This window comes from Periplaneta americana, chromosome 5 (genome assembly GCF_040183065.1).
Source record: "Periplaneta americana isolate PAMFEO1 chromosome 5, P.americana_PAMFEO1_priV1, whole genome shotgun sequence".
NCBI classification, from domain to species: Eukaryota; Metazoa; Arthropoda; class Insecta; order Blattodea; family Blattidae; genus Periplaneta; species Periplaneta americana.
Window position 1 is genome coordinate 65566855 of NC_091121.1, and position 24961 is coordinate 65591815.

Here is a 24961-nt window from a genome sequence, read left to right on the forward strand (position 1 = left end):
TATGTAGTCCGGAATTGGGGCTGCCACTTTTTACTTTTAGCCTTTAGACAAGCATGTTCTGTAGCATTTCCTCTGCAGTTGTTGGAACAGTTTTACGACTCGGTCGACTTTCCCTCGTTAGTAATCTCTATCCCTTCATCATTTTGACGGTTACAGGAAGTTGAATTCAAGTAGACCTACTTAGAAGCTTTGAAGGTTGCCATGATGATGATTATTAAATTAATAATAATAATAATAATAATAATAATAATAATAATAATACATTTTGCGCCGTAATATCGTGGTCTAATCTTCTAAGGCGCCATGCCAGGATTCGCGTTACGGAATGGGCATTGGTTTGAGTCCTCATGTGAAAAGAAATTGTAGTGAAATCCTGTTCCGCGAGCCAGCCATAAAGGCTGGAGTTATCGTAGTTCTAACCACACGTTATCTCCGTACTGGTTAGGTGATTGTTCGTTCAGCTCTGTTGAGGCGTGATGACGTGAAGCTAGCGTCGACCTTGGCCGCCCTTGGACTGTCGCGTCACGGATTTTAGTACATTTTGTACTTATGGAAGAAAATTAATATTTTTGTCTGTGAACTATGTTAATATTTAGGCCTACTGCTTGGAGAAAAATTACTTTTAAGCGCTTTTTTAACCCTTAACACCGATCTGCCAGTCCGATATGGTATTTTGTTTCTTGAATATTTGCAACACTGCTTAATATTACAGTATGTCTTATCCTTGAGCAATGTTTTCTTTAGTCCTTCTTTAGGTGTTCTGTAGTGTGGTTGTCATCTAAATTTGTTCACTGCATTGTCTGTTTCTTATTACAGTATGTAATTATAGTCTACTATATTTACCGGTCTCACAGACCGGTATATCGTATTACGTGGTAGTTCATCAATTTCAATATTGTTCTAAGTATGTTTTGTGTTTAATTTCTTTTCGGTTTTCGTTATGTCCCGCAGTCATTGCAAACATATCCTACCATGTCAATTATGCTCTAATTTTCTGAAAATAATGCAGCGATGGATAGAAGATAAAGATGAAGTTGATGATGAAAATGAAGTAGGCGAATGTCACATTTCGATGATTTCGCCCAAACCTTGATTTAACCTCCCTAGTGCTAACCAGACTGAAATATCAGATTGAGTCAGATGAGTTGTGAGAAAAAGACATACAAATCCCTAATGAATGAGATGAAACGGCCCCATCTGGATCTCCTAATATTTCTCCAACAAATTACGTGTATCTTGGAGAAGATTAGTTTGAATTGTACAGCCAACTCCAATGAAAAAAAAAAAAACGCCTTCACATAATAATATTCGAGATCTACCTGGTATCACAGTCTAGTGTATACAGTCACGAAGCTCAATACGTAGTAAATATGCATCCATAGATAGTTGGTAACCACTAGGATCGCTAATATCGCCTCATTACAGACAATGCGAAATAGTACTGGCAGAGTCTATTGTTCCTAGCACCCTCACAGCTCAAGCTTCGTGACTGTATATACTAGACTGTGCTGGTATTACCACATCCACTAAAGACTTCGGTGGTGTAGCTACTCCTGTAGACATCTGTAACCTGCTTCTGGTTAATTGATAAAAGTAAATTGTCTTGAATTAAATATTTTAAATTGTATTTATATAGTATATACTTACATTCATATATGAGGCCTCGCCGTCCTCATTGATGACTATGAGTAGTCATACTGTAGATACTTATTATTGGAGAAAAATTCGTTCCGGCACCGGGAATCGAACTCAGGACCTCTCAGCTCTGCCCGCTGAGCGCTCTTTCCATCTGAGCTATGCCGGGACCCTATTCTCTAATAAGACTGTAGTTATATTGATTGTTAAATATGTGTTTATTGATAAAAATATATTTTGAATTAAAAGTATAAATTATTCCTGAAACAACAATGAAATATGCTCTGTTTCCTAGACCAGTCTTTCTGTAAGTGTAATTTTAATGTATCTTTCGCGTTAAGGGTTAATTCATTACTCGCTGTAAAGATTAATTCTTGATCCTACAGAATTTATCTATTACGGTAATAATTGTTGTTAGAGGAGAAACATTCTCTCCGGCGCCGGGGATCGAACCCACGTCCTTGGTTCTACGTACCAAGCGCTCTAATCACTGAGCTACGCCGAAGTTCAATCCACAGCACGGGATCGAAACAGTTATTACCATAAAAGATAAATTCTGTAGAATCAAAAATTAATCGTTACGTAGATTCTCCGCCCAACAGTGCTTATACTGTGAAATCCCGGCCACAAAGTTACTCAATTGAGTGCGCTCCTTGTATAATGGCAGTTGACTTAAGATCGAAAAAGGAATGAAGAAATATTGGAACAATTAGAAGTAGAGTCATAGAAGAAAAAATAAACAGATACAAGCTAAATTGGCTGGACCATGTAAAACGAATGGACAATTCAAGAATCCCCAAAATGATGATGCAATATCAACCCAGAGGACATCGACGATTGGGAAGACCCTTTAAAAGACTGCTAGATGGGGGCCGAAACAGGTCTACACAGGCCTAATTCGAAACAGATGATGATGAAGATGATGTCAACATATATACCGAACATGGAGTAAAGCCACAAAGGGAAAAACACTAGAGGAGAGGAATTCGATCGGGTGCTGTGGATTGAACTTCGGCGTAGCTCAGTGGTTAGAGCGCTTGGTACGTAGAACCAAGGACCCGAGTTCGATCCCCGGCGCCGGAGCGACATTTTCTCCTCTAATAACAATCGTTACTCGCCACTAATATGTGTTTCTTTTCTGTTGAAGGAACAGTGTAAATATGATTGTAACATGAGTCTCAGTGCATTAGGTCGAAAATATCGAAAACAAGAAGAGTTCGTAGCAAGCCCTGAAAAGCGTCACCAGCTCTCATCGACAATCGGATATTCGCACGTCAATGAATGCCAGGCCAAGGCACTCACTGTAGTTGCGGCTGGTTGGAGGCATAGTAAGCCTCAAAGTGCTTCGATGAGCTGAGCTGCCGCCCGCCCGCTCGGCCACCGATTGTTCTACGAGCGAGTACGGGCGGCTGGCAGGCGACACGACGTCGGAACGCAGGGTGAGTCCGGTTTACACTTCATTTGCACACGCAGTGACGCAGTCATTTCGGTACCATCATTTTAAAAAAGCAATTATACTTTACGTATGAACAAATTAGTACTTGTTATCATTTTAGTGTTCACAGTCATCTCTATTGTCTTGTTCATTTATGTAACTACTCGTACATAACACATTTTATGACTGAATATTACCCTAGATCATATATAAAACAGATTGACCAAGCTTATATTAAATTTAGACGCAACTGGAAAATAACGGACGCTATGCGTCGCTAGTGTCGAGAAATGAGCTTGCAATAACAAACACTAGATGGCAGAGTACCTGAACAGTACATAGAGTAATACGACTGTGGGATGACTTTTTTACGTCATGCCACCTCCAAATTTCTTTCTCATTGTAATGTGAGGTTATGTTACAATAAGACTTTGATGTGTCGCTAAATTGTAGTATACAGAAGCTTGTTTTACCCAAATTCATCAACACACATAGATGACATTTTGGTACATGGCTGATATAATGTTGTTTGCGTTCAATATATAATCTGTCATCATTTGATGTACGAAATCTAATTGTTTTTAATTTTCAGTATACAATACCTACCTAGCAACAATTATCACAAAAGACTAAAAAGAGCAGATTTGTCTGCGTTTGTTGAATGCACATCATGATGCTCACGAAAAGGCACTAATTTATTTTGTGTGAACAAGATTACAATTTTTGAATATGAAGGAAAAGCAGGTATCCCTCTTCTGAAATTTATCCGAAAGGGGAAGAATTACAACTCCCTATCCCCAAACATGTTTCCTCTTTTCTAGGCCTGTATGTTTTCATTTTACAGATGTATTATATGATGCGATATGGAAGCAGATAAATAATAACTGTACGTTTCTCGTCCACATTAAATTCAACGTGTTCATAACGTAGACCTGATATATTGCTTCATGTAGGCTACACAGCTGGTAGTGTTCTTTTTACGAATAAGCGGTCGTACTAATCATTTTCTTTTCATCTGAACTATTGCTAGAATATGCGTTTGTGTTTTTATTTGCTCTGTATGTTGTTAAATAACTACTGAACATCGTCTTTGGTTAACAAATTGTTCTAGTATTCATTTTATATCAGTCTTACGGTATTGAATTATGTCCATAACGTGGGCGAGATATTATCAGGCTGGAAAATTCGCTCTGAATGCATTTTTTTACACAATTTTCTAATTTTCAGCAGATTTACGATACCCTGTGCGGTTTCTCTGCCAATGCAGAGTTAATTGCAATATACGGTAATTCTGTTATTTTCCTGACACTTTTATATCCGTTCTCAAACGTACTGATTTAGATTCTTTACCCTACTGTAGGTATTTTGTTCTCTACAAATCATCGTTAGTCAAATGAAATAGCCTATAATAGTTGTTTGCAACGAATTAGTAGACAACCTCAATCCCTCCTGACCGCCTCCCTTACGAATTTCTTTCTCACTTTAATCAAATTTACTTTATACTGGTCCTTAAATTACTGAAACTAGTGCTGAGGTAGTTACGGTGATTTCTGAAGTGAAAATCGTTCAATTTATAAGGGTGAAATCAAAAATAACTTTTGTAGCCTTTCCTTGTCCTTAATTGGAAATTTGAGTAACTTCATATGACGACAATATTTCTTCCTTCTTCTACAGTTAACATAATCGCAGATGGGCATTTCTAAATGAAGTTTGTTAGCACCAAAAATAAAATATAGTGTTCCAATATCTTTATGATTTTTTGAAAATATTCATCGTTGCAAAGTTGCTTATTATATATTCCTTTATTAATGATTTTTATATTAATAATCATTCGACCTGGAACATTAGCAGTACGATTAGCTGCAAATATAATTGCTGGACATTTACTATTAACCTTTGAGACAATATTGACACTTGAAGTTCTTTATATAGTTCATCTATAAGAGTTAAATTAGCGCTGAGGTAGTTTCCTTCATACTCAGCTTATTCACCTTACATACATGAGTCTGTAACAGGTTAGGTTTGGTCAGTGCTGCAATGGTAATTTTTTTCTTGGCCATACATCCCACCCCTTGTTTTCTCCCTTGAAATATATTTTACTCTCCTCTCTCTATTTCTCCAATTGTCATTTAATTATTTTTTTTAATATTAAAGAAGAAGTAAAGAAATTGTTTTGCTTTACAATTTAATTGTACAAGTTTGATTTAAAGAATACACCATGTAGCACCACCATAGATGCACACTTGTCTCGATGAATCTTGGAGTGTATATTTGCAGCACTTCTTGTTTTTCAACCATTATTTTATATAATTCTGGATTCCAGTGCTGAAGAGGTGGATAATTTTTGTTTATGAACATTAAACAAAATAGGCGGTAGGTACAGTAGGAACAGGAAGAGATCATCTAAGATCTGTATAGATCTCCACGTACAAAACTTAGGCACCCATATGCCATATGGCTCCTTACAGACAAAATTTTAATTTCCCCATACGATTAATTAAAAAAAAATTGTAGGTTCCATACGATATATGGCCTCGTGCGGTCTCCATGACAGCACTGGGGTCAGTTAGTTTAGGCACTTTTACACCTTGCATATACAATCAAATGCATCTCCACAAAAAAATTCCTTATAAATTGAACGGTTTTCACTTCAGAAATCACAGGAACCGCTTCACTCAGGTAAGTAGTTAGCAGTTAATCATTTCAAAGCTCTTGTTATATTATGAAATAGCATCACACAATGCTGCCAAAATAAATGTTCCCAGTGTTAAAATTACAGAGTGTAGGACAGTTTTTGCTCTGGAAAATTAAAGGAAACAAACAGTATATCAAACCAGCAGCTGAGACACAAAGCACCTGAAATTCGAAAGTGGTTAAAAATTTTTATATTTCGTTCTTTCTTATTTACCAGCAACAGAAGTACCGGTATCAGATTTTTTGCAGAGCTAATATCAGAGGCCCCTCCTATTAGAAAATGTTTTGAATATAATTATATTCTGGAAAACTACATTGGCACATCAACCTCCCCTCCCCCCGCCTGAATTCTGGGCTGAAGCACGAAAATTTCGAAATGTACAAACTACAGATGCGGCAGAATATTACCACAATGGTCTTCAGCAAGAATTTTGTAAGACATATCCAAATATCTTCATGGTCATTATATGTATTAAAATAAAACATATACTACATGTGAAGTACCTACTAAAAATGAGAGAAATAGAAATGGGAAGGACAATAAAAAAAAGTGGAATGGACAAACACTAAGAAACTATTCATCTTGAATCAGTATGAATAATAGGACACTTTTTTTTTTGGTGTTAGTGGTATAGAATATGAAATTAAGTTGCATCAATAAGTTTTTCGAGTTTAGCATTACTTTAAGTATTTATTGTCCCCCTGTTGGAAAGATGGAATTACTTTGTTTGAAACTTGATGAAATTTTATTGTACCTTAACTCAATTTATTAAGGTACAATAAAATTCAAAATAATAACTGCAGGCCATTTTAAAATAAATCTGTTGGATGTAAATTATTTCTTAATTTATTAGGACCATAAAGGTATTGTTACAAGCGATAGATTGAATCATTTTTATCTTAATAATTTAATGTAGGATGATTATTTCGGGAATTGTTATGCTCTAAATTGTGAGGATATTTTAATACTTTTTTAAAATATAAATTTGGAATATGTTTCCAGTTAGTAAAGAGTAATTCAGAGAGACAGAGGTCTCAAGCATATTTATTGACACATGCCAGAATTATTAAATATGAAAAAAAGAGTTCTTGCACTAACATACTGTTTATAAAGTAACCAAATCTTAAGAAATACAGTATATGTACTGGTATTCTATATAAAGGATAGGAGTGAATATAAATATGTTTTAAGGAATTCCTATTTAATATTCCTGCTATAGGAACATGACAAAATAAATACAACGCAGCATGGAAGCTAATTCAACTCTTATCGAGTATTGTTGATGAGATGTGTTATGAAGGTAGACCGAATCATTCAATATAAATGTATAAATAGGACGAATAATAATAAATTAATTTCAGTGTATGTAGTATCAAAACTGAAAGCGGTAACTAGTCTATGAATGATGTCTTAACAAGTATAAATAAAATGGACTCTTGACAATAGACACACATTTGGCTTCAGTAATAACTAGGACTTCAAGGAATTTATGGTAGCTCACCTGTCAGGCAAAACTCTGAATAGTCAGCATTGTCGAACTATAGAAGCGTGATTAAAAAGTATTTTTTTCCCCACCCATTACATATGATTGCTTTTTTCAAGTCCCGGTAATAACATTATTAAATTAATTATCCCACATATTTGGGTGGTGCCTTTCTTTGTTTCTGACATAATTTATGAGAGTTTCTCTTTTACACTTCAATAGAGAAATACAACTTTCAGTGGACAATGAACGTGTAACTCTAATGGAACTCTAAGAACCACAGCATTAATGTTTTCTTCTTTTCTTTCATGCCCTTTAGTTTTTGTTGCAGATAATATCATGCTATTGGATAATTATACATGCACCTTTCTAATAAAATTGGCATATATTTCACTGGTCTCAGAAGTAAAATTAAATGTATAATAGCTTCTCGGTGCAAAATATTTACTGAAAATTATTGTAGGATTTGAATAGAAATGTCACTTCTCAGGCAAGATTATTCGTGGATGACTGTATAATATACAGAAAAAATTAGTGATAAATCTTATATCACCGCCTTGCAAAACTAGCTTGACGTTATTGAAAACTGGACTACAACAAATAAAATTAAAATCAATGTGAGCAAATGTAAATCAATATGTATCCTTCTGTAAAACACAAAATTAAATTCGTCTCATATACCAATTAAATGGATCACCAGTGTCACAAGTAAACACTTAGGTACTGTATATATTTTAGTAACAAACTGGTTGAAATAAGTCACTAATATTACAAGGATAGCCTGGAAAACACTACATTTCTTTATGCGTATTCTTAAGAAAGCTAACCGAAAGTCAAAAGAATTAATGTACATAACCCATGTTCGGTCCACTGCTGTGGAGTAATGGTAGGCACATCTGACCGTGAAATGAGTGGGCCCGGGTTCAAATCCTGATTGGGGCAAGTTACCTGGTTGAGGTTTTTTCCGAGGTTTTCCCCAATTGTAAGGCGAATGTCATGTAATCTATGGCGAATCCTCAACCTCATCTCGCCAAATAACATTTCACTATCATCAATTCCATCGAGGCTAAATAACTTAGTAGTTGATACAACATCGTTAAATAATCAATTTAAAAAAAGACGTCAGATAAGCAGAGGAAGTTACAAAAGCTTGTAGTGGCGAAGAATTTAAAGCGTCTGTGTTGTTAAAAAAAGGGAAGTACTACAAATGGCAGAAAAAGTGGATAGCCTATATTGATGTATTTGTTACGTGACATTACACAGGGGATATCACCACATATAGTTGTAAACAACCGTGGATATTTTAAATCTGAAAGTGTACTTTAGTGTAATTTTTTTTATTGGGTTATTTTATGACGCTGTATCAACATCTAAATTATTTAGCGTCTGAATGATATGAAGGTGATAATGCCGGTGAAATGAGTCCGGGGTCCAGCACCGAAAGTTACCCAGCATTTGCTCGTATTGGGTTGAGGGAAAACCCCGAAAAAAACCTCAACCAGGTAACTTTCCCCGACCGGGATTCGAACCCGGGCCACCTGGTTTCGCAGTCAGACGTGCTGACCGTTACTCCACAGGTGTGGACACTTTAGTGTAATCAAGTGTTGCTTTGTATAATAAGAACTGTAGGCACAGTGTATACGGTAAATCTCTATATGCATTTGAAAAGATCAGTAATCAACTTGACAGAAATGTTCGTGTGTCACAATATAATTTGTAATATTTTATTTGTTAATAGCACTGTTATTTTTATTAAAGTATGTGATTTAGCAGTTACATGTACTTCACAAATGTCTTAATTGTTTCAAAAACAACTAAATGCATTTATGACATTTGGCACAATAATATGAACATTTTCCATTTTGGTAATAAATTAAGTGGCCAGAAAATGTTCATGTGTCACACCATATAATATTTAATATTTTTTACATTATTATTTATTCCTTTTCATTATGATTTTCTGTTTATATTTTGGAATGCTTACGTTAAAAAACAGTGATGTGTCTTTCATGAACTCCTAAGTATTTGATTAAGTATCCTGTGAAGATCATAGTTACTTCGAAAATGTTACGTGTGTGACTATGGAATGACCCATCAGTATTGTTAGTATTGTTACAAATTACAAAACCTGAAACTGTTAGAATGGGATCAGGAGTAGTGACAAAAAATGTAATGTTGTAGGCCTACATCAACATGACTATTTTAATCCAGTTTCTAATAGTTTTTAAGGTTTGAAGGCCTTTTGAGGTAAACAGTATTGAACATGTGAGGGAAGGGCTATTTCTTGGTAATGGATTAGACCTGTATATTTTATAATATTATTAACTATATATTGTTAAAGTACCTAGTAAATATCGTAATATGTATATTATATAATATTGTAAACGAGACAATATCACAGGCTGCAAACTAGATTATTCTTGTTTTTGTATAATTATACGAACATGTCTGAAATAAACAAGACTACCATTGGTTAGGTTAGGATAGGATTACTTACATATTGTAATCAGGCTATATGCACAAATTTTCCAATATACTAATATCATAACTAAATAGGTAATGTTAACATTAATTTTCATAAGTTTTTGTGGTGCAAATTAAAATAATTCAAAGTAAAGTATAACAAAACTCCGACAACATTATAATTATGAACGTCAAATTCTCTTATTTTATTTATTTTTCAGTGTTTAGTCCCTTATTTCCCCATTGTTCTTTGGATTTATCATTAGTGAAATATCAATTAACTGATAAATTATGTTATACACTCAGTTGATAATATAAATAATATTCACGACAAATATATAAAAACAGGAGAGATAACGAATCATAATTTAGCCCACCGATAACTTTATAACATGGTCTAAAAATTCTAGGTAGATTGGCTTTGCGCGAGACTCTGCATTGTATTCTATTCAATACAAAGGCGTACTTTATCTTATCTCTCCGCTTCGCCCACGTGACAACTATAATTAGAACTCCCTCGTTCCGAACTTGCCTAGGTCATATAGGCCAATAATATTTATCCATGGTCATCAATTGTCGACAGTACATACCGTTGCTTACGAGAATATCTCGTAAGCAAGAAATAATCGATTTAGACCGACCAGACCGGTTCAGAGTTCGTGTCTCGTGATGGTGTTGGTCATTGTGCCATCTGTTGACGATTATTGAACTACATCAAGCCGGCCTCGACTGCAAACCCTAAAGCCTATATAAAAGAGCTATCTGTTAGTATATATGATCTAGGATATTACGCATGTATACTTTCCTAAACTACAGTATATCGTCACAAACCAAATTTCAATAAATCACTGAATGACAATTATCTATTATTATTATTATTATTATTATTATTATTATTTACACTGCTCCGTCAATACAGGACAAAGCCAAGTTTATCTACTTAGATATAAAACACGAAGCAAGTACCTTGCAATCGGTAAGCATCATGTTTAGGTAGAGCATGAAATGAAGGAATATTATGGATAGTAAAATGTCGATCATATTATGGTAATGGATTTTACGAGTTGTTAATACTTCATTATAAAATGTGAAACTGATACAACGTCAATACAAAATTAATTTTATTTCCTAGAATATATATATATATATATATATATATATATATATATATATATATATATATAATACAATAATAAATAAATAAACAAACAAATAAATAAATAGATAAGTAGATAAACAGATAGATAAGTAAATAGAAAAATATTACCTTAAATTCTCCAGCAATATCCTCAGTATTTGCACCGTTTTCAAGACGTTGAATAATATTTACTCTGTCAGAAATACTCAGACGCGAACGTGTTTGTAATCAGTGCCGGATTTAGGCCTAGGCAACCTAGGCCTTTGCCTAGGGCGGCAATTTCGAGGAGGGTAGGCGGCATTTTTTCTCTCCATCTCCTCCTTTTTTTATTTTTCTTTTTTTTTTCCATTTTCATTTTACAGTGAAATTTGTTTTTAAAACACTTGTTGGTAAATCTTTTCTGAAATTTGTTCTTGAACACCTTGTGAAAATCGGAAGTCGCGGTCGCGGTGAGAGTAAAAGAAAAGTGTTCAGCTGCATAATTATATTGTAATACCGGTATGACATTATTATACTATGAAACTGCTTAAATTTAATTGCTTGTATAAACAAGAATGCATTGTTGAAAATCATATTGGATGTTTGTTTCTTATTTATCGCTATGTAATTCTGTTACATTTCCTATATACTGTACTGGATGGCGCAGATAAAAGTATAGCCCACCTCCCGTTTGAATGCGAATGCGATATTTTGACTGCTTAAAATTCCATTATCGTGTTCTATCGTATCATATCGTAATGAAATGAGTAAATAGCTACAACAATGGACAATTTTGTGCAATAACCGATTGTTGGCATTCTTCCTGTCAGTATTTCATCAGTCGAATTACACGTATCTGTTCGCATTCTGCAAAATGACTTACTCGAGACAAGAAAGAGTGAAAATTGTGGAAACTTATGTGAAAACAGATTCGATTAAAGAAACCCGCGACATTTTCAGGACAAGTTTCTGGAAAGAGGCCGGCAAAGAGAGCAATACAGGGTTTGGTTAAAAAGTGGCGCGCTATCTATGCAAAATGTACTTGTGCAAGTGTATCTGAACATGATTAGACGTGCACAGCTGTGTTTGATAGGGAGCCACTTTCAACATCTTCTGTGAAAGCTGTGAAAGGCGAGTCCTTTTCTGTACTTCGCTTCTGTATTTACTCTATACTTACACGGGCTACTTTTGTCTGCGCCATCTTGTATATCGTCACAATAATATTTAATCACTTTCCAGCATGTGCACTATACAGGGTGTTTCCGTGCTAGTGTTACAAACTTTCAGGGATGATGGGGAAGGGCACATATATCATTTTGAGATAAGGAACCCTGGTCCGGAAATGACCGAGTCGAAAGTTACAAGCAAAAATAGTTGTGTGGAAATTAAATAATTTCATTCATCTGTACACCTTATTTATGTGTTTATCTGTATATCTTACACATACTGTATTCATCTGACGTTGTTTATGTTGTATACTTACAGTATTCGATTCAGTGCGCTGTCTGAGGGGTGGGGACAGGAAACTACACTAAAGCAATGTGTAATGGACATCGTCGGTCCTGATATGCACGTTTGTAGACAGCAGTGTATGTGTTCTAGATGCAGTGTCCAGTCGATCAGTCCTAGTGAAATGGAGGAATACACGAGGACGGAATAAGCAGACCTGATTTTCGAATACGAATGAGCCAATGGAAACGGTAGACAAGCTCACAGATTGTATCCGGCCTAGTACCCACGTAGGAGACATCCGACCCATACCATCTTTCCACGTCTGTTCCAAAGGTTAAAGGAAGGAGGGCACGTGGTGCGAAATTAAATTCCATTTCCACACAAATATTTTTGCTTATAACTTTCGACTCAGTCATTTCCGGACCAGGGTTCCTTATCTCAGATTGATACATGTGCCCTTCCCCATCATCCCTGAAAGTTTGTAACACCAGTCCGGAAACACCCTGTATAAATCGATAATGGTTTATTCCGCAAAGAGTTGGAGATTATTTTTCAATTTACTGTATACTTTCTATCTAAGTAAGAAATACTCGTAGGCCTAATAATTATATCACCAAAAACCAATGCTTAAAAATAAATCCCAGCCTGGCTTTTACAAATGAATTTTGTTTCAACAATGAATAAGTTTGAATATGTTTCTTTGCATCAAATCTGATGTGTTTCGTCAGATCGACTTTAATGACATCAACAATGCTTTCTCTGTAAAGAAAGTGCGAAGGAAATCTTTATAATTCACGAGTATATAAGATACATGATTCCAGTAATTTACTGTTTTCTAAATTCTAACTTTTCATTTAAAACTAATTTAAACTAAACATGACCTGTATAGGCTAATTAGCTACCCATAATTTTTTTTGTGGAAGTTGGTGGGGGGGGGGCGGCGTTGGTGTCATAAACATCTCACTCACAATATAATGGTTAGTTTTAGCCACTTGTAAGATAAATAACTATTAACGTAATTTTATTTTACAGAACATTTGAAATAGACGGTGTTCTAAAATGGTATGTTTGTATCTGGTATACTCAATTAACGTTGTTTACAGCAGGTAGTCGAGAAATCCACTTTCCTCTTCAAGCAGCTGGTCGTTCAAGTGTGAACTGCGTAGAATGTAGGTAAACCTAACAGCTGATCTTGCGCACGCCCACGTCCGATGTTACACAGGTGGAAACATTACGATTAAAGCTGACGTTTCTGCTAGCTAACTCACAGTAACTTGCACGTTGTAGTGTGATTGTTTTTGTGTGTGTTTCGTAGGTGTACAACGATCCAGTCGTGTTCTTCCATTGCACTGGTAAGCAAAACTTGAACCACTTATGAAACCTTGAGTCCCCTGCGGTGACTACATGCTCTTGACCATCAGTCTGCCCCTGAAGCGGTCCGGGTTCCAGTCCCGGTGAGACCTGTCATTTTTAATTGAAAAATCTCTAACAATACTCGTCACGGAAAAGGTCTCAGATGGCTCTTTTTTATGGAAGAGGATGTTCTTCTCTTTCCCTGTGATAGGCATTAAAATTATTTCCGCCTAGTGGTTGATACAGCGTCTTTAAATAACCAAGTATAAAAAACATCTCCGGACGATTTCCATTCCATTATCGTATTCAGGGGCAGGGATTTATGAAGACTATTCCGTTTATATGACGTCATTCCATTTTCGACCAATGGAGTGTAATGAAGTTTTGAATTCCAACCAATCACAGTCACACGTTGCGATAATTTTGCAGCTAGATTTATCGCTATCAATTTATCGCATGGTCGTTCTTTTGTTTCTTCGTTGTCGCCAACTGTTTCCCCGTAAATTGATGATCATGAATACATTAAGATGCAACTACACGTTAAATGTTTCTTTCAACTTTAAAGCAATAATGTTTATTTATTTAAATTTAAATATACAGAATAAAGAATATAATTACAAACAAACAAGAGAAATAGAAATAAAATAATACAAACAATATAAAACAGGAGCTACAGTAGTATTAACAAAATTTGAGACCGAATGAGCAGCGCTCGTGTATGAGCAGCGCTCATGAATGAATGAATGAATGAATGCAAGATTGATATTTAATATTAATTAATATATTTACGCAGTGAAGACGACGTTCAAAACGGCGCACCATGTAGACACAAAATCTTCATGCATTTTAATTGAACCTACCTTTTAAACTTGATTCTTTCAATATTATTCCCAGATTGCACACTACCGCGAGAATGCGTTTGTCGAGCTATAAAAAATGCTTTTCTGTAGCACTGAATAAGTCGAAATAAGGCACAGCTGACATTGGTCCTGCTCCCACAGGTAACTGAACCTATAATTGTAGCCTATAAAATTTGTATTTTGTGAATGAAATTAAACAATTAATAGAAAGTCAGATGTTCAAATTTATGTAACATCATCGCATATCAAACCCAAACATCTACATCTTCATCTTCTAATTTCATGTCTATTGTAGGCTATCTGAAAAAATTACATTCCTTCATTCAGATTTGATAACTGCGTTTTCAACATTTCTTCATTTAATTAATGTATTAATCAGGTTACTGTAATTATATTATAAAATTGTAAATTAAACTGTGATTTCAGCAGATAATGAAAATGTATTTATGTTATAATAATAAGATAAAAGTGCAGTACATGTAATTAACATCGTTAAACCTGTATTTCGCTTTTCGAAATTGGCATTACTGAATGAAACATCGAATTTCTTTATTCCAGTAATCGATATTCATCTATTTCAACTTCACAATGTCTGAATAGGTTAGGTATTCGTAAATATACAATTATTAATATTTTGTGATCGAATTTTAGGGATATATTATTTACATTTTTATTTTATTCACGAAATATTCCTAACATATTTCACTTGAGGTCTGAGATTTATCTGGGAAAAAAACTCATAATATAAAATTCGCTATAAAACGACGCAATAGTAATAATTCGCGAATTTGTTCATATTTCGCTATAATTTATTTCAAGAAATAGTCTGCCCAGGCATCCTGGGTTGCCAAAAACACAGAATAACACACATATAAGAATAGTAATGATTACAGTAAGATAGATGAGCCAAATTTAAATGTGAACTAGGAGCTTAAGTTTAAGAAATAATAAATTTGTACATATATTGTAACAATCACACACTAACGAATAGAAAGGGGGTGGGGGTTTATGATATTTCGTATAAATGATTTTTCAGAATTGCCACAGACCCTTTAATGGTTGAAGTAATTATTTTTGGAATGATGTCATGGATTCCAAATGTTTTGATAGTGTTTACAGTTGATCGTGGGATGGTGCGATTTGTCATTATTGTTTTATCCGCGTATTATTAATCAGAATCACCTAATTCGCAAAGATTAGTCAAAATCTATTGTATAATTCAATTCAATTCAATTTATTAAGCCATTAAACAAACAGTGATAGGCTTCGTCACAAAAAAAAAACATTTGAAAATACACATATAATTGAAAACAGTAATTAGAATGAAAACACAAAACATTTTGAAACTCTAAAACTAATGAAAACACTTCACTCTTATGTAATAATAATAATTGTAACTAATTTAAATAACTTTATTTATTAAAAAACAATTTCGTATGAACTTATGTTAAGAAACTCATCTACAGAGTAGAAAGGATTAATTAAAAGCCAATTATAAAATCTAGCCATGAAACTATTGGTTGGTAACTTATATATTGACTGGGAAGCTTATTATATAATTTCATCCCCATGACAGAAAAATTTGTACTAGTTTTATGCAATCTACAGTAGCCTATGGAATATTAATTTGTTCACTATTTCTAATTTCATGATCATGTATATTGGCTATTAATGAGTAATTGTCTATATTTTGTCGAGTGTAAAGGACTGGGTCGTATATATATATATATATATATATATATATATATATATAAATTTATGACAGTTAATATCTATTATATCGTGATTTTCGCGATCTCCACAAATACCCGGCCCTGATCACTCATACTTTTTTTTTCGATCACTGGAGAAGAACTATGGTCAAGGACATGTGGGGATGTTTATATGAAACATGGATACATAGTAAACTTGGTGGTTGGAAATGCGCCGAGTTGGGGGTTAGCGTGATATTCCACTGTAACGGACAACGCAAGGGATTCACTCTCTCTTCAATAGACTATGTTGATGATGATGATGGATGATGATGATAATATCACACTACCTAATCAATTAATATCAATAATTAAAATTCTTGACAATAATACAGGGTGATTCATTTAGGAAGATATAAAATAAAAACCCTAACATGAGAATGGTTTCTGTTTATTTTTCAGTAATCTGTAAATACATTCTAAGGAGGGGAGTTTTGGCCACATTATACCTCAACGTTCCTATCATTCACAATTCACCCGTTGAGGATAATACCTTTCATGTGTGATCTAATATTTCAGGGTAAAATTTTGGAAACTGAGAGAATCTTTGCTTTGAAATCATTAATATTTCCGGGATGTTTTGCATAGACATCTTTCTTTACAAAATCTCTAACAAAGAAATCGGGTGGTGTCAGGTCTGGAGAATGTGGAGGCCATGTAACTGCAGCTATGATATGACAAGTAGCCTAAATGTGATCCTTTTCTGTAAATTCACAACACGTAATGTCTAAACACGTTCCATGCGATAAGAGAAACGTTGTACATAACATTGATAAGTTGTATATGGCATAGCCAACTTTGCGGACAGTCGTCTAAGACGTTTCTTAGGAGTCGTTGTCATAGCGTTAGCAACGCTAACAATAGATTCAGTTCCGAGAACACACGAATACCAGGATGTGACATGTTGACAAGTCCACTTCCTTTAAATTTACGATAACGTAACATTCATTTCATTCATAATTTTCTGTACAGGGACAATCCTTCACTGCAATGCCAGCATTCTCTATCTTCTCTCTTCTTTTTAATTTCCGCATACAATCCATAAAATAATATTGTCTAACACCTGATTTCTTCTGCTCTGAACTTTTTTCTCGTTCACATTCCTTCCAGTGCATCCTTCAGTAGACAGTTTCTTCTTGGCCAGTTTCTTTTTCTCTTCCTGATCAGTTTCAGTATTACTCGTATTCTTTCTTCATCCACTCTTTCTAGCACAGCTTCGCTTCTTATTTTGTCTGTTCATTTCAGACTCTCCATTCTTCTCCATATCCACATTTCAGATGCTTCTAGTCGTTTCTCTTCACTTCGTTGTAATGTCCCTATTTCTGCCTCATAGAATGCCACACTTTACACAAAGCACTTAACTAGTCTCTTCTTTAGTTCTTTTTCCAAAGGTCCGCAGAAGATGAATAGTCAACATATTAATAATTTTTACGTCTGAACTGCAGAGTGCTCATTGCCTTCTATGGTACAGCCTTCGACACGGAAAAAGGTAGCTCTCACAGATAACATTAAGATACGTGGTTCATATGCTGAGACTGAGGAAGACAGGAAATAGGTAATATTGGAGAATGCTGGGTTTGCAGTGAAAGACCTGTACCCTTCATAATTATTCAGAAACTGATCCATTTCACAATTTGTTTAATTGCGTAAAGAATAAGCTTCAGTGTGAGTCAGACTTTGTGAATCAACATATGGATGATTCAGAGAATGTCTCAGGCGAGTCAAATAAATTTCCGCAGGTGGGAGACAACTTGAGGCTTTCCTGTTGTCTGAGAATCATAGAGCCCAGTACACATGCGTAGGACTATTATATACCGTAGTACGTTACGCAGCACATTGTTCTTCACTGATGCCTGGGCTTCAAGAACTACGAAAAGCATCGAGAATGTCTCTGCGGTGGCTGTGTGGTTTAAAACAGGATTTCTCAACGTCTTGGATGATGAGGCCCACATTTTCCTCATGTTTCTTTAGTGTGGCCCCCTGGTCTAAGGAATAGAATAGAATTTAGAACATAGTATGTGAAATTTCGTATACAAATATTGAATTGTGTTTTTATTTAACGCAAAATAGTCGGATGATTAAATTTTCTTAGGAAAATTTAAAAAAAAATTATTATTATTATTATTATTATTATTATTACAGGTATCATTATTATTACAGGTATTATTACAGGTATTATTATTATTGTTGTCATTGTTATTAATTACTATTAAAACATTACAAGCCTACTGAATCTTAAATGTCAAATATATTTGTTCAGAATCATTAAACAACATTGTACGAGTATGTAACAAAATGTCAAGTATTTTTGTTTGTTTTATTTTACTGAAGTTCGAAAAATTTTCAATTCTAAGGAGCACTTTCTGCGAATACTCATTTTTTGAGGGGAGGAGGATCTCAGTCGAAATCGTGCCTTGAGTGGTATTAAGTTTGTTCAAGGTTTTATTAAAATCTACTTAGACATATATAGAAATTAAAGAAGACATACACACGTGGAATAAAAAAGTGTATGTAGTATTTATGGACCTGGAAAAGGCTTTTGACAGAGTGTATTGGATAAAACTTATGATTCTTATGAGGATCCTGAAGCAAAATAGGTTTCGAACCGATTTTGGAAACTGTCTAGCATATATGTTTGCTCTGAAATCTAATTTGCTGGTAGGTAAACTGTTCTCTATTACACTTTCCATTGTTCAAATGTTCAATTCTTCCCATAAAAAATAATGATTCTGTAACACTGTAAGTAGTCGGCCTTGGTGGCGCAGTTGGTAGAGTGCTGGCCTTCTGTGCCCGAGGTTTCGGGTTCGATCCCGGCCCAGGTCTATGGTATTTAAGTGTGCTTAAATGCCACAGGCTCATGTCAGTAGATTTACTTGTATGTAAAAGAACTGCTGCGGGACAAAATTCCGACACACAGGTGACGCTGATATAACCTCGGCAGTTGCGAGCGTCGTTAAATAAAGCATAGTTTAATTTAAATTTAACACTGTTGCCTTGCTTCAGTACGATTCCTTTTATTCCTGTTACAACCAGGCACTAAAGCTGCTTACGAAACAGTAGCAGTTAAGAAAGAGTATTTTATCTCAAATCTTAAGGAGAATAATAGCAATACACATCCCAGAACTGAGTTTAAAGTTATTTTATTTGAACTGCTTTCTTGATTACAAGGCTGCCAAAACGACAAAGCTTACAGAAATGTCAATTTAAAATAGAGAATACAGCGTGTTGGTAATAATTGTTATGCGAAATACGACAAATATAAAGTAGGCAAAATTTGTTTTTAATATATTTTATTAATTAGTGTTTGTAAAGCTTCAGATGCTAATTGAAAGTAATGTTCCTATCCTTTACCACACCGTGAATACTGTATCTACAACAGTTATTGTTATTGCCATGTAGTTGGGTATTTAGAATGGTTTTATTGGCTATATTTGAAGTATAGCCATAAATTATTACTAGTTGCGATATGATACTTTATTGGATCATAAAATTACTTTCGTACTGTTCTTTGATATTAGTGCTTTTGTTATAGAATTCGTGCAATCATGAATACGGCTGCTATGTACAGTCTTAGAAACAATTGATGGGGCGATTCTGGGTGGTGAAAGAGTTTTTATCGCACTACTTATTTACGTTAAATTCTTTTCCGTGGCACTTGTTCTAGCTACGTAGGGACGACATGCAATGAAACAGAACGAATGTTATTACCTCAAATAGTCCTGATCGCTCGTCTTCTGATCATGCGCAGTGCCCTCTTTCTGGGACTAAAAATTTCTGTGCGCCAATTATTTCAAGACTGTACGTTTGGTTCGTATTTTCATTCCTTAGCTATTTCAAACTGAATTTTACAGTAGAGATTTACATACAAAGTCAAGAACACAGATTGGCATTTGTTTCGGTGAAGTGCGGATGTTGAACATTATTACATTAGATTTAAACAATACTACATTAGAATTTTTCACTTTATTAGATTTGCAATAAGTTTTATGAAGTTTTAATTACATAAAAATACTTTCATTGTTATCGAGTACTACGTTATTAACCAGGGTCTTTTTAAATACTGAATTAGGACACGGTAGCCTTTTTAGCAGGTAGAAGTGTCTTTTGTTCATTTACCAAGTTCTGCTAGGATTTTAATCAATTTAATGCGTGTTTGTAGTAAACATTAGAACTGTGTTTCATTCCTTATACATATTACCACAGTCTAGTATATACAGTCACGAAGTTTGAGTTGTGAGGGTGCTAGGAACAATAGACTGTGCCGGTACTATTTCGCATTGTCTATAATGAGACGATATTAGTGATCCTAATGGTTAGCAACTATCTATGGATGCATATTTACTACGTATAGAGCTTCGTGACTGTATATATTAGACTGTGATATTACTCGACCGAGGCGAGTGGAGCCGCGGACGTAATGTGAACTATCGCGATGCGGTATTACGAACGCAGGAGCACTAGCGCCACGGCTCCGGACTGCAGGACTCCACTGGCCTCGGTCGAGTAACAACAATGTCAAAGAGGCAATGTAAATTTACAGAAGAGCTTGAAAAGAAATTTCCTTGTTTTAGATATACGGCAAATAACTATTCAGCTGAATACTGTACAGTTATGAGCAAATGCTGGGTAACTTTAGGTGCTGGACCCCGGACTCATTTCACCGGCATTATCACCTTCATCTCATTCGGACGCTAAATAACCTAAGATGTTGATAAAGCGTCGTAAAATAACCTAGTAAAATAATAAAAAATAAAATACTGTACAGTAAAACTGCGATTACTTTTATTCATATTTGCTTGCGAAACCTGAATCGGTGAATGCAATGGAAACTTCTGCTGAGTATGATTGGAGTGAAGACAGTAAGTAAACCCCTTTAGGAGCCTAATTTCTGACTTGAGCTAAATATTAATAAACTTCAAAATTTATTGCATTTCTTCTTATTGCTGTAGTACTATTTTCAGCAGTATAATTTCAAATTATTAACGTATGTCCCTTCTTTTAGTGTTATTTACGTTTCAATTTGGTATTTGTATCCGTCTTATGATTTAATTTAAATAAATACTGGATTTTAGAAAACATGGTGTCCCTATTTTTCCCTGAAGAAAGCAATTGAAGTCCCACTTTCACTTAAAGGAATTGAAGGGTTCAAAGCCATAGTGGGCCAAGCGCCATTTATTAAAAACGGAGAAAACAAGAGTTAAAATTAAGTGATTACCATAATTTAACGAAACATAGCAAGTAAGATAAAGTATGCACGTTAAAATTAAATGATTTGTCAATCTTCATTAAATTATGGTATTTACTTTATTTTAACCCTTGCTTTCTCCGTTTTTAATAAATGCCGCTTGGCTCGCTATGGCTCTGAACCCTTTAATTGTGGTCACCCTAATTACACTAACAGATATTTAATTTTTAACATGTTAACATGCTGTTAACGTTATTTTATCAAGGTTTTATGAAACTGGCCCTTAATGTGTTAGTGTGTACAGGTTACTACTAGCACTTCAGAGTTCACTCTCAGCCTTTTTAAAGGTATTTCGATACGATAATTTGTGCACACGTTAATGCTCCGTCTAATTTGAAATTGAATAGGGACAACAAAAAGAATGACAGCGGTCGAATGTGTACGCTATGGGTTGTATAGGTGGAATTCGTTCGCATGAGCTTGCTTTCACAGCGTCGTTTTTTTTATAGCTGTTCCTTGCCAGCTGTATCGGTCCGCTCCGCTCGTTTGTTTACACGTAAGTGCTGTGTCGCAACACATTGTTCAAAGCCTTGCTATTATTTGTGCGCGGTGAATGCTCTGGTAAGTACGGTGCAGGTCTGACTTCTCAACGGAAGCAGGATGTGCCACACGTGTTCGCCTTATTAGTTCTCGCTGTTTCTCGTGGAAAACATTCGTACGTTGCGTCGCTTAGGTTTGTGTGGGTTGGTCGACTCCAGAATCGTTCGAACCTTGATGCAAGTGAAACTGCACGAGTAATTGTCGATCTCTGAGCTGTATACACTATGATCTGTAGCGTGACTCAATGAAGTGACCTGATGTTACCGTGATTTCAAGAAGTAAACATTGAAGCTAGAACTCGTGGTCATGTGCTGATATATAACTGCACAGACACAAACCTGAACTTCCTGACTGTCTGTACGAGATGGACCAATTGATTGGTCTCTTCTTTCTTCTGATACGACATTGGATTTACTTTAAAGGGGGTAAGTGAAGAACAGTATTTACGCGACTTAAATGCGGCACCTTTAAGACATTTTGCCCGTTTTTGGTGTCCACTCCGATGATGTTACAGAGAAGGTAGACTGAAATCGAATACAAAATAGACTTTTGTATGTCATAAAAGGAGTGCATTTTTGGTCAAAAAATCTGATGTTAGGGCTGATATGTGTCAAAAATGTTGTATAGCTTTTTTTGGACTACAGTAAAACTCCAATTTAGAGGAATACCTTGCAAACACTAAGTTCGCCCGGGACGATGCACTCGACGCAGCAAGACCACTGCTCTCGTTCACATGTTATTGTAGCTACAGTAAGAGACATAGAAAAACTATTAAAACGAACCTGTTCCTTATTAATATGAACCTGTTTTATTATTATTATTATTATTATTATTATTATTATTATTATTATTATTATTATTATTATGTAGTTAAATATAAAATACCAAAGTAGTCTGTTCATTTTAAAGTGTCATAAGAAAAATTAAATTCCTTCTATAAATAAAATATACATCTCTTTAAACAGAATAAAACATAAATATATTTTCATAATTTCAACAAAAAATTGAATAAACGACAAATATATTTCCATGAATTCACTTATTTCGTGACATAATAATTATAACATTAATTACATAATAATCTCTCAACATTAATCAGATACCTTACAGTCAACTTAACTACTGGGTGTTAATTTATTTCAGCTTCTCCTTATAGTTTCCCTAGATACATCATTCCAAGCATTTGCAATATTATCAATTGCACATTTTTTAGAGTATTTCTTTGAGAACCCACAGACATTTCTATTTGAATCTTCTCTTATCATTCACTGAATAAATAGTTTTCGATAATGACGCTTCACAAATTAAGAAACAAGTGATGTATCAGCACTTCGTTGTTCGCCTTGTATTGAGATCTGGCGAATGCCATGACGTGCTTTAAAATTTCTTAACCACCCATTGCTAGCTTTAAATGTTGTATCACCACCAAGCTTGTTGTTAATCCCACAGGCTTTCATACGTACTATTTCACCTGACACAGGAATTCCCTCACTTCTGTTTAGCTTAAACCATTCAAAAATTTCATTCTCTAATTGCTTGTTATCAGGAAGTTTCATAGATTTTCTTTTCTTTACATTACCCTCTTTGTTTTTCAGTTCTTCTGCAAAAGCTTTTATCTTCTCATGTCACTGTTTATCCTGTTAACAACAGATAAGCTTAGATTACATCGCTTAGCAATTTTGCTTATTTGTTCACCATTTTCTATTGCAGCAATAACCTGCAATTTTTTTTCTTGGCTAAATCTTGTTCTTTATCATGTATCGAGTACTCGTTGTGTACACGACAGCAGTGTCGCATGAACTGAACCAACCCTGCTTGCAAGGTGAATGCCGCCCTCCCTTAAATTGGAGTCCTACTGTATTCCCAAATTCATATATAGGGTGGAAGTGAAATAACACTCCTGATTTTCAGAGTGAATAGCTCATATTGTATGTAACAAAAAAGTGTAATACCCTATCGGTGGAAAGTTTATAGTTTTCTCAGAAAAAAAAAAGTGTTTCTCCCTCCCCCCAAATGTTTAACACCGTCTTATTGGGTAACTATTGCGAGTAGGATCATGATTTTTGTCCACATCGATAGAAAATCTAATAAAGAATAATTCATCTCTGGCGTATTTCAATAGAGTTTTCGTTGTAAATTTGGTTTAAAAACCACTAATTTCAAGCCACTGGACGATGCCAACAGATTGCAACATTTGTAGTCAGAGAGATAGGTGGGTACCTAGTTCACCTAGGGAGACAGACTTTTGTTCGTTGGCCTTTTACATCTGTATTACGAGGAGAAAGAGTAGTGTGTTAGCGACGATGTTGCCAGAATGCTCAAACTTCCAACTTAATTTTCTAATTAATCGTGCCTTTAATCACAAAACGTGATATAGTTTTCTCAGTGTAGGTATCCTATTGTCCATTTTAATTTGTAGGATTATTTCATTTCCACACCCTATATATATCGTCGTTGTTTCTGCAATAACTCCTATGTGACATATTTCTCGATTTTCAGATTTTTGCTTATTAAATAACTTAAATAGTGATAGAGCAAATAATAAAATCTCCTATATGTAATTATATTTCTTTGTTTCGAAAATGTAAGAATTCACAGTCTCTTATGTACGGCTGCCATAGGATGAATAAATGTGTTTTTTTTTTCCTACTGAAAAAATTTATATTTTGCACATAGGAGTTGTTGCAGGAACGACGACGATATATATATATATATATATATATATATATAGTGTACTTAATGTACTACTCAAGTTATAAATAAAAGTTAAGTACAAGTTATACCAATATACCTATTTGAAGTTCTTAGTAAAATACCCTTTTTCTTCAGTTTTAAGGGTAAAAAATATTACAATTTTAATGCAAGCGTGTTTGTATGAGTAAGAGGAACATGGATCATAAAATGATCTAGAAGGAAATGAAATACAGCAATG

General features: G+C 34.7%; 2 protein-coding genes across 10 annotated transcripts in view; one reads left to right on the top strand and one right to left on the bottom strand.

Moving 5' to 3' along the window:
- Nucleotides 1-24961, top strand: part of fdl (fused lobes) — a 335607-nt gene that overhangs the window by 290552 nt on the left and 20094 nt on the right. The window contains exon 1 of one of the 9 annotated variants that reach the window (XM_069825931.1): nucleotides 2782-3074. The exons of 7 other annotated variants lie outside the window; for them this stretch is intronic. The gene's annotated coding sequence lies outside the window, so the exon portion shown is untranslated. Of the gene's footprint in view, nucleotides 1-2781; nucleotides 3075-22029; nucleotides 22455-24961 lie in introns of those variants that run through there. One more of the 9 variants, XM_069825928.1, reaches the window with a different exon arrangement.
- s-cup (stanley-cup) overlaps nucleotides 1-24961 on the bottom strand; it is a 340619-nt gene that overhangs the window by 191969 nt on the left and 123689 nt on the right. The window lies entirely within an intron of this gene.